A 10,896-nucleotide genomic window follows, 5' to 3' on the forward strand; every position below is an offset into this window, starting at 1 on the left:
GAACATAATTATTGTGTGGGGGTGAGAATGGGGGACATTATACTGTATGAGGGCCCCAAAGTGGGATATGTTACTGCATAGCAGCCACAATAGGGGACCATTTCAATGTTCATCTCAGGGAAGCTAGAATTGGCCCAATACAGTAAATAACAAGGGAACCACCATTCACAACAGGTAATAGCACAGATCACCTCCCCCATTCACAATGACCTTTGCCCAGATCAGACCATGATCAGATAACACTTCTATATATATAGGCCCTGAGTCAGTCTATTGCTGCTAATGTCCATGCGAAGAACAGGAAGAGTCTAATTTTATGTCTAGTATCCAGTGTAAAAATTGAAAAATCATTTTTTTGTATATAGTGATATGGAAACTAGGAAAATGCATCAAAAATGTTTTCAGAATACATTTGGTATAACAATTTGATTTTAGCATCATTTTCTGATGACACGCTCACTTTAACTCTTCTTTCCTATATGGGATCCTTCCCATTAGAGATCACACTAAATTGAATCCAGTTAGTGACCTATGGTAGCCAAGGAGTGAAAAGCTAGAAAAAAAATCAGGTATTTGAGGAAAGCCCAAGGGCCCAGTGTCGGAGTCTGTACATGTAGGGCAGGAGCTCATCATTGATATTCTCTGCACGTCTAATTGCTTGTACAGCAATAATGGGCTTTTTAATTACTCATTTTCTTAGAGTTGTGTGCAAGTGTTTGCTCAATAGTCATTACCATGTCATCAACACAAATTCCTGATTTACTGTTAACCCCTTAAGGACCAGTCTTTGAGGCCGTAAGGGCCAAACTTTATCTTGTTTTGTATCTTTGCATTGCAATAGTCACAAGTTTTTTTCCATCAATGTTACTATAGAATATTAGGTTGTTTTTTTGTTTTTTTTTATTTTGCAGGATGAGTTGTATTTTTCAATGGCACATTTTTGAGATACATGTAACCTATTATTTAACGTCTACTAAAGGGGTTGTTGGGAGCAAATGACAGCTGATCCAATACTGAAGACCTATCCCACTTGTTGGTCATCGATTTGTTGCTACCAGACATGTCTTTCTAGGGGGGGGGGGGATGGATTAAAAAAACAAACATATATTCAACCATTGTCTGGAAACTTTTATTTTGATTTATCTACTAAACCGTGTGAGGGGTTCTTTTTGCAGGATGAATTGTTCTTTCATTCTAGAAGACTTTTTGGATCATTTTATATGTCTTACTGCTTTTGCACAATATGAAGACTAAATTAAATTTTTTGGAGTCTCTTCATTCAAAGACCCATCCGATAATTTTTATATTGGAGCTGTGTGAGGGGTATGCTTGTTGGTGTCATTTTTTGATAGTTTTTCGGTCTTTTTTTTTTTTTTTAATTTGGGAGTTGGTCCAAGGGAAAAAAAAACAGCAATTCTCAATTATTTTTTTTATAGAGTTCACTGTGTAGGTGATTATTAGTTGTTAGAGATACAGCAATTTTAACTGATTTTTCTTCTTGTCACATTTTTACACGATAAAGCCATTTTTAAGGGGAAAAAGTTTTCTTTGCATCCAATTTCCACCCTGTAATTGTACCATTATTATAAGGCGAGTCCTTTCACTAACCACATAGATATCATGGTCACTCTTAACTGACATCTAAAAGGTTAAATGGATAGGATTGAAGTTTTCTATGTAGTGGGACATAGGCTGTTGAGTACATCCCGCTCTTGTGCAGTCACTGACTGCATGTCCGGCATTTTGGTTAAACGGGTTTAGGATAAAGCCCATTCTGGTGCTTAGGTTTCTTAACTGAAAAATAAAAAAGGCATAGCTCTCTGAAAAAGAAGTTGTCGTAAATTTATTAGTTTTTTTTTTTTTGTGGAATGAGTTGTATTCTCGGGAACCGAACTCGACAGCTTCATTGGAATGTATGGGGCTGCCGAGTTCGGGGCAGTAGCTTCGTGGCCACAAGTGCATCGCCATCCAGTTATGGAGCGCAAAAGACAGATGTTTAAGGAGACTCTGTCAACACAAAATACTGTTCAGTCCAAGTACAGGCCTTGGATGCTTTCTTGGCGTGGCCAAGCAGCTCAATGCACCTTACAACTTATTTTCCATCTATCGCTGCCCTCCTATAGCTACTATAAAGCCAAAACGGACACTATAGAATGAGACCATGACAAAGACTGAATCTCAACAATACCAATGGCAATGCCGGTGTACTGGAAGAAGGTATAAATTTGAATGTATTCAACAGTGCAACGCATTTTGGAATCTTTTTGATACGTCCATCAGGCGTAAAAACAGACAACTATTAAAAGAAGTTGTCCACTACTTTAGCAGTGAAGACCTATCCTTAGGATAGGACATGAATAACTGATTGGCCGGTGTCTGACACCTGGCTCCCCCACCGATCAGCTGTTATCGGTGTCGGCGACCACCGACCAGAAATACTCACTTGCAGAGTCTTCTGTTGGGGCCAAGGCTTGGTACTGCACACCACCTCCTATTCAAATCAATAGGAGGTGGATGTACAGTACCATGCGGCGGCCACTATCAGAAGACTGTCAGCTCTGCAAGTGAGTACTTCCGGCCGGTGGCCGCCGACACCGATAAGAGCTGATCGGCGGGGGTGCTGGGTGTTGAACCCCGGCCGATCAGATATTCCTTTGAATAGGTCATCAATGCTAAAGTATTGGACAACTTCTTTAATGGGACCTACCAATGATGTTACCTCCCACCTAGCCTGATCACATAACCACAGATCAAATGTTAAACCATGCATAGAATTGGAGACAGCAGTTATGACAAGCCCATTATAATAAATAAAAAAAGTAAAAAAAAAAAAAAAAAAGCAATCAAAACACCCTTTTATAGAAAGTAAAAATTTCTAAGATATCTAAACACAACTACTGTAATCAGGGGCCACTCTGGTAACACGTGATTCCTTGTTAAAATATTGCGTAATCAATCCACAAGACTCAAAACAAAAAGCAGTATTTATAAAAATAAAAAAAAAATTACTTGTAAATGAAATCTTTATATAAAAGATTCAAAGATCAAATCTTCTAAAAAGGCTAAAAACTATAGCGTATCAATCCCAGCACATAACCCATGTCACTGGCGTTCTGTAGTGGGAGAAATGAACACTCGACAATGTTCCGCCTGTGATTATTCATCCTACATCAGACTGATCGCACTGTTCTGCCTACATACTGCAACTTGTAGTTTATTTATTGGAGTGTTTCTGCAAAGTCATAGAACAATTCTAGAAGAGCTAATAAATAAACATTTCCTTAGGTGTATAAAACCTGCAAAAACCTGGAAACAATAGAATTCCTGGAGAAGGATCCTCATTCATATTCTACCAGATACTGAACACTTCCTAATTGGGAGTCTTATTGATATTTCGATTATGTACATTAGCACCAGAGGTTCTCAGTGAGACAACAGAGAATACGAATTATTAGATTTCCCCTATTGGAGCTGAATTCAGAGTGTCATTTTCTCCCACTATAGAATTAAAGTCACCTGTGTTGTTTACTGGGATTGATACATTACACTCTTCCTTTAAGGAAGTTTTAACGTTCAATCCCTATATAACTATAAAGGTTTAGTTTACAATGAATTTTTTAAATTTTTTTTTTAGAAATATTGTTTTTTGTTTTGAGACTTCCGGATGTTACTTTGTTTCAACAAGGAATTGTATGTTACCGGAACATCCCCAAATCAGGAGTATTTTCCCCAGAATTTGGGAAGAAAATGGGGGTGCGTCTTATAATACGAACGTAGCTTACCAGGGAGGGGGGTGGCGGAGTGGAGGTCGCTACTGCAGGAAGCCAGCGGTGGAGGCAGGAATGGGGCGATGCTGCAGGCCTCAGGCTGGGAGGAAGGGATGTCCTGGTGGTGCAAGGGTGCGGGCCCTGAGCTTCAAGAATATTTCTGAGGCAGGAGCAGAGTCCCCGCACTGCCCATTGATGTCCCGGCGGTGGACTTCAGGAAAATGGCCGCCGGAGGTGGCGCATGCGCAGAATGAGATCTCACCTCCGTAAATTCAGACTATAAGATAGAGAAAACTATTTTTAATAAAATGTTGGTCTATTTTCATCCCAAAAATTTGGGGTGCAGCTTATGTTCCGATGCATTTTATAGTCTGCAAAATACAGTATGTTTTTACGCTCTATTATAGGACTTTTAATTGCTTTTTACTTCTTATTATAATGGGCTTGTGATAATTGCAGCTTCCAATATCAAATATGTTATTTTAACAGCTAATCTCCGGTCATGTGACCAGGCTAGGTGTGATTACATCACTGGTAGGTCCTAGTAATAGATGTTTAAAAAGGGGTCGTCTGATGAAAATGATAATTACTTACCAGTAATTTGATTTTCCTGAAACCCGTGACAGTACTTGAGTGGGATCCGCCCCTATCGCTGGACAGGAAGCCAAGAGCGCAAAATAAAAAGGAAACTCACAATTCCTCCTTCAATGTGGTTTCCAAGAAGGCAAGTAGGAGTCACCCAAATTATAATCTTTATCCTTGTTATTTATACATTCACTCAAACCCATTCTTCATTGTGAGAAGATTGAGAACCTCCACAACCATAAACCAGAGGGATGGAATAAATAGGGGTGTTGTCATGGGTTTCAGGAAAATACCAGTAAGAAATTATTTTTCCCCTCACCCACGACCGCACCTGAGAGACGATGACCAAGGAATCCTCTGATAGGGAGGGAGCACCACTGTAAGATCTTACACCTTAAGAAAGATTCCAAGAATGTCCTAGTTCAACAGATAGTGCTTTACACCTTCACTACCCAGGAATTTTCCATTTTGTTTTTTCATCCCCTTCTTCCAAGAGCCAGAACATTTTTATTTTTCCGGCCAAATAGCCGTATGAGGGCTTGATTTTTTGTGGGATGAGTTGTACTTTTGAATGACATTCATTCATGTTACCATATAGTGTACTGAAAAAAAGAGAAAACTTTTAAAGCGTGTTGAAATTGCAAAAAAAGGGCAAATCCACAATTGTTTTTTGTGTATTTTATTTACCATGTTTACTATATGGTAAAACTGACCCCCCATGATTCCCCAGGTCAGTACGTGTACACAGATACCAGCTATGTACACTGTGCGCAGAATTATTAGGCAAGTTGTATTTTAGAGGATTATTTTTATTATTGATCAACAACTATGTTCTCAATCAACCGAAAAGACTCAAATATCCAAGCTTAATATTTTTGGAAGTTGGAGTGGAGTTTTTTTTAGATTTGGCTATCTTAGGAGGATATCTGTTTGTGCAGGTAACTATTACTGTGCCGAATTATTAGGCAACTTAATAAAAACCAAATATAATCCCATCTCACTTGTTTATTTTCACCAGGTAAACCAATATCAGTGCACAAAATTTAGAAATAAACATTTCTGACATGCAAAAACAAAAAAAATGAGTGATCAATATAGCCACCTTTCTTTATGATGACACTCAACAGCCTTCCATCCATAGATTGTCAGTTGCTTGATCTGTTGTCGATTAACATTGCATGTACTGTTTTCCCTCCCTGTAGATCTCACATTTTAAGATGGACCACAGGTTCTCTATGGGGTTCAGATCAAGTGAACAAGGGGGCCATGTCATTTTTTCTTCTCTTAGACCTTTACTGGCCAGCCACGCTGTGGAGTAGTTGGATGCATGTGAAGGAGCATTGTCCTGCTTGAAAATCATGTTTTTCTTGAACGATACCGACTTCTTCCTGTACCACTGCTTGAAGAAGTTGTCTTCCAGAAACTGGCAGTAGGTCTGGGAGTTGAGCTTCACTCCATCCTCAAACCGAAAAGGTCCCACAAGTTCATCTTTGATGATACCAGCCCATACCAGTACCCCACCTCCACCTTGCTGGCGTCGGAGTGGAGCTCTCTGCCCTTTACTGATCCAGCCTCTGGCCTATCCATCTGGCCCATCAAGAGTCGCTCTCATTTCATCAGTCCATAAAACCTTTGAAAAATCAGTCTTAAGATAAAACGTCAAGAATGGGCCAAGAAATATCTTATGTTTCTTGTTCAAAGGTGGTCGTTTTTCAGCCTTACCTTGGCCATGTCCCTGAGTATCGCACACCTTGTGCTTTTTGATACTCCAGTAACGTTTCAGCTCTGAAATATGGCAAAACTGGTGGTGAATGGCATCTTGGCAGCTTCACGCTTGATTTTCCTCAATTCATGGGCAGTTATTTTGCGCCTTTTTTGGCCAACACGCTTCTTGCGACCCTGTTGGCTATTTGCCATGAAACACTTGATTGTTCGGTGATCACGCTTCAAAAGTTTGGAAATTTCAAGACTGTTGCGTCCCTCTGCAAGACATCTCACAATTTTGGACTTTTCAGAGCCAGTCAAATCTATCTTCTGACCCATTTTGCCAAAGGAAAGGAAGTTGCATGATAATTAAGCACACCTTATATAGGATGTTGATGTCATTAGTCAACAGCCCTCCTCATTACAGAGATGCACATCACCAGATTTACTTAATTGGTATTTGGCTCTCAAGCCTATGCAGCTTGGAGTAGGACAACATGTATAAAAAGTATCATGTGATCAAAATACTCATTTGCCTAATAAATATATACACTGTGTGCATAATTATTTTTTAGATGGTGAAAAAAAAATGGAAATTAGTAAAAAAAAAAAAAAAAGGATATTTTGCTTGTAGCCATTTTCCAAGACCCATAACATCTTTCAGGATATGGGGCTGTGTGAGGGTTTATTTTTTGCACCCAGAGAGGACGTTTTTACTTATACCATTTTGGGTATCAGTAAAGTGGGAAGGTGTATATAAATATTTGCCCCCGCCATGAAGCACCGAGCGCCTGTACTTGGTTTCAACAGTCATTCTGTGCTGACAGTCGCTTAAAGGAAGGTAGATTGAATATCATCTAAAAACTTTCACATTCAAGATACAGTCTTGATCAATTTTCAGTTCCAACAAAAAAGCACCAAGAGAAACAAAAAAGCATTTTTACTGGTTACGATTTCATTTCCTTCCAGATAGGGTTTATATTTATAGACTTCACTTATATGTATGATTGGTTATCTTCCTCAGTTTTAATTACATATTCTGTACTTGTTAAATCACCTGAAATATATATGAACTGGTACTTAGACTTAGCATGTTAATGGAAGCTTAAGTCAAGTGATTCAACGAAACTGGTAACCCTAACAAGACCGCGAGTAGGTTTCCTAGTGGCCAATGGTCCCAGCAACTGCACCTGCTTAAAATATTACTGAACATCAAATCCAACATTGTTGACATTTCCCATTAAAGTAAGATCTGGACCATAAATTATCTACCAAACTCTATGCCATCATGTGTAGATTAAACATCCCAGAATGTCAAAGAGGTCCCAGAAACTAGAAGAAATATTTAGTACTGTGAGGATATGGCTTTGTTCTAAGTCTATTGGACCAATGCACGTAGAGCGAAGTCTACGGCTCTAAGGGATGCAGACTTTTTCCAGCATGGATCATCAGTTACGTCGATATTATTGTTGTGTTTTATTAGAGATTTGTTTGCTTGTCAGTTCAGCCTCAGGAATCAATGTTTCCATTCAGTGACAGTAAGCAGAGGAAGATGTGCAGGCTGGATCTCATGCATACATAAGGCCAGACCCAAGTTTAGTAATCAGGAAAGTCATCCTTCCATTGTTCTCCCATGCATTGTGTGGATGGGGACAGACGCAGTGGAGCAGTCACCACAGGGGGTCTCGCATACAGTCCCAGGTGCTGGGCTTCTTGAACATTCTTCTTTCTTTGAGCTAAAACCAAATGTTTACAGGGGGAGAGTGAAAACTTCTGCCCATTCAGGGGGCTGATCCCAAGGAGAAAGGAAAGAAGCCACATGTTTTAGTCAGAGGTTGGCTGGAGTGGAATTCACGTGCTGCGGTCGTGATAACGGTCGACTGAAGGAGCATAGGCTGTGACTGCAGACTATACCGGCAGAAGATACCAAAAGCTGTGGGCCAACCAAAAGTTGGGAGACAGTAGATATCACCTGGTACGGGGGCAGTGAAACTACTGATCCCGGGTTGGAAACTTCAGCACTGAGAGAATTTTATCTTGGCCCTTTACCTGGAATTGCTGTATTACCATGGACAGAAGGAATAAAACTAATTGCATCGTTACCATGTCTAGGTGATCAGTACAACCCACAACCTCAGATCTTCACAAGTACTTTATTTCAATCCGACTTCACCAATCATTTGTTTTGGAGTGTCCCTTAGGGCGTAACATTAAGGACTCCAAAGAAATGTATTTTAGCCGAAAAGAACTGTAGTTTGAGATTTCCATCTTAGAGAATTTATGGTTACCGCATCCTAGTCAAGTACTAAGAGCTGAAACAACTAGAACAGGCAAAAAAAAAAAAAGAGGTCTGAGCTATTCACTATAAAGAAGAGCCATGATCATTCATTTAGAGATGATAGCATTTATCCCATTCTCTAAAATTGCATCAATTCCGCAACTTAAATGGATAATACAATAATACAATCCAACCATGAAGATTGTTAGTTTAAAATGGTTAAATGCAAACAGATTAGGTTTCGAGCAAAGAAACTAAGAAAACCAAGTGATAACCATCATCCCTATGATACACCACTTTTTTTTTTTTTTTCACAAGAGGAAGTGACTCAGTCAAAAAGAGATCTAGACCTCATATATTGGTCAAAGCTCAGATGGTCTTAAACCAAGGTATTAGAACCCCGTCCTCTCAACTATGTACCTTATGGATGAATATCCTGTTCTTGGGCAATGATCAGAACCGTCTTACCTCAGTGCAAAGGCATTTGTCTTGACTAGTGACGCTGTGGTGTTTGACAGGTAAGGGGACATTTTAATTCATCCATTGATTCTGCACCTTATAGGTTTATTGCAGTTGCCATTTTGTCACTCCAAAAGCGTATTTGACTGGATATTTAACCAACTCACCACTTTTTTCAATCTACCAGTTTTAGGACTTCAATCCAGAAATACACTGCTCAAAAAAATTAAGGGAACACTTAAACAACAGAATATAACTCCAAGTAAATCACACTTCTGTGAAATCAAACTGTCCACTTAGGAAGCAACACTGATTGACAATCAATTTCACATGCTGTTGTGCAAATGGAATAGACAATCGATGGAATTTATTGGCAATTATCAAGACACCCTCAATAAAGGAGTGGTTCTGCAGGTGGGGACCACAGACCACATCTCAGTACCAATGCTTTCTGGCTGATGTTTTGGTCACTTTTGAATGTTGTTTGTGCTTTCACACTCGTGGTAGCATGAGACGGACTCTACAACCCCCAGAAGTTGCTCAGGTAGTACAGCTCATCCAGGATGGCACATCAATGCGAGCTGTGGCAAGAATGTTTGCGGAGTCTGTCAGCGTAGTGTCCAGAGGCTGGAGGCGCTACCAGGAGACGTGGAGGGGGCCGTAGGAGGGCAACAACCCAGCAGCCGGACCGCTACCTCCGCCTTTGTGCAAGGAGGAACAGGAGGAGCACTGTCAGAGCCCTGCAAAATGACCTCCAGCAGGCCACAAATGTGCATGTGTCTGCACAAACGGTTAGAAACCGACTCCATGAGGGTGGTATGAGGGCCCGACGTCCACAGATGGATGTTGTGCTCACAGCCCAACACCGTGCAGGACGCTTGGCATTTGCCACAGAACACCAGGATTAGCAAAGTCGCCACTGGCGCCCTGGGCTCTTCACAGATGAAAGCAGGTTCACACTGAGCACATGTTACAGACGTGACACGAGTCTGGAGACGCTGTGAAGAGCGATCTGCTGCCTGCAACATCCTTCAGCATGTCCGGTTTGGCAGTGGATCAGTAATGGTGTGGGGTGGCACTTCTTTGGTACCGAGATGAGATCCTCAGACCCCTAGTGAGACCATATGCTGGTGCGGTTGGCCCTGGGTTCCTCCTAATGTAGGACAATGCCAGACCTCATGTGGCTGGAGTGTGTCAGCAGTTCCTGCAAGATGAAGGCATTGAAGCTATGGACTGGCCCGCCCGTTCCCCAGACCTGAATCCGATTGAGCACATCTGGGACATCATGTCTTGCTCCATCCACCGTCACGTTGCACCACAGACTGTCCAGGAGTTGGCGGATGCTTTAGTCCAGGTCTGGGAGGAGATCCCACGGGAGACCATCGGCAACCTCATCAGGAGCATGCCCAGGCGTTGTAGGGAGGTCATACAGGCACGTGGAGGCCACACACAATACGGAGACTCATTTTGACTTGTTTTAAGGACATTACATCAAACTTGGATCAGCCTGTAGTGTATTTTTCCACTTTAATTTTGGAGGTGACTCCAAATCCAGGCCTCCATTGGTTAATAAATTTGATTTCCATTGATGATTTTGTTGTCAGCACATTCAACTTTGTACAGAACAAGGTATTCAATGAGAATATTTCATTCATTCAGATCTAGGATGTGTTATTTGAGTGTTCCCTTTATTTTTTTGAGCTGTGTACTTCGTGTATAATGGCTCCACCGACTTAAATTCCAATGTGTTAATTTTACGACTTCAACCAGTATACACTGACCTTCGAATATTTTCACAAGATCCGATATAACCATGTCTGTCATACAACTCCAATTAGGAGGATAGACTGGGCTATTGATGGTTTATCAGCCCCATACTGGCGAGTCCAGCTGGCACCTCCAATTAAGAGAGCACACAAGTATAGTGCCGCCCGACTTGTCACAATCATGGCTCATCTTACCACTCCGTATCAGGAGAGTAGATTGGGGCATTGAAAGTTTAATCACTTAGAGTCCACAAGGCCATCTCCAACTAGGAGCATTAACTGGACTTATGCTGGTTTTAGTCAGGTTAACGCAGCCATGTCCATCTTTCACCTCCAA

This window comes from Phyllobates terribilis, unplaced genomic scaffold (assembly GCF_046119375.1).
Source record: "Phyllobates terribilis strain yellow unplaced genomic scaffold, ASM4611937v1 Scaffold_2__4_contigs__length_985480577, whole genome shotgun sequence".
Classification (NCBI taxonomy): Eukaryota; Metazoa; Chordata; class Amphibia; order Anura; family Dendrobatidae; genus Phyllobates; species Phyllobates terribilis.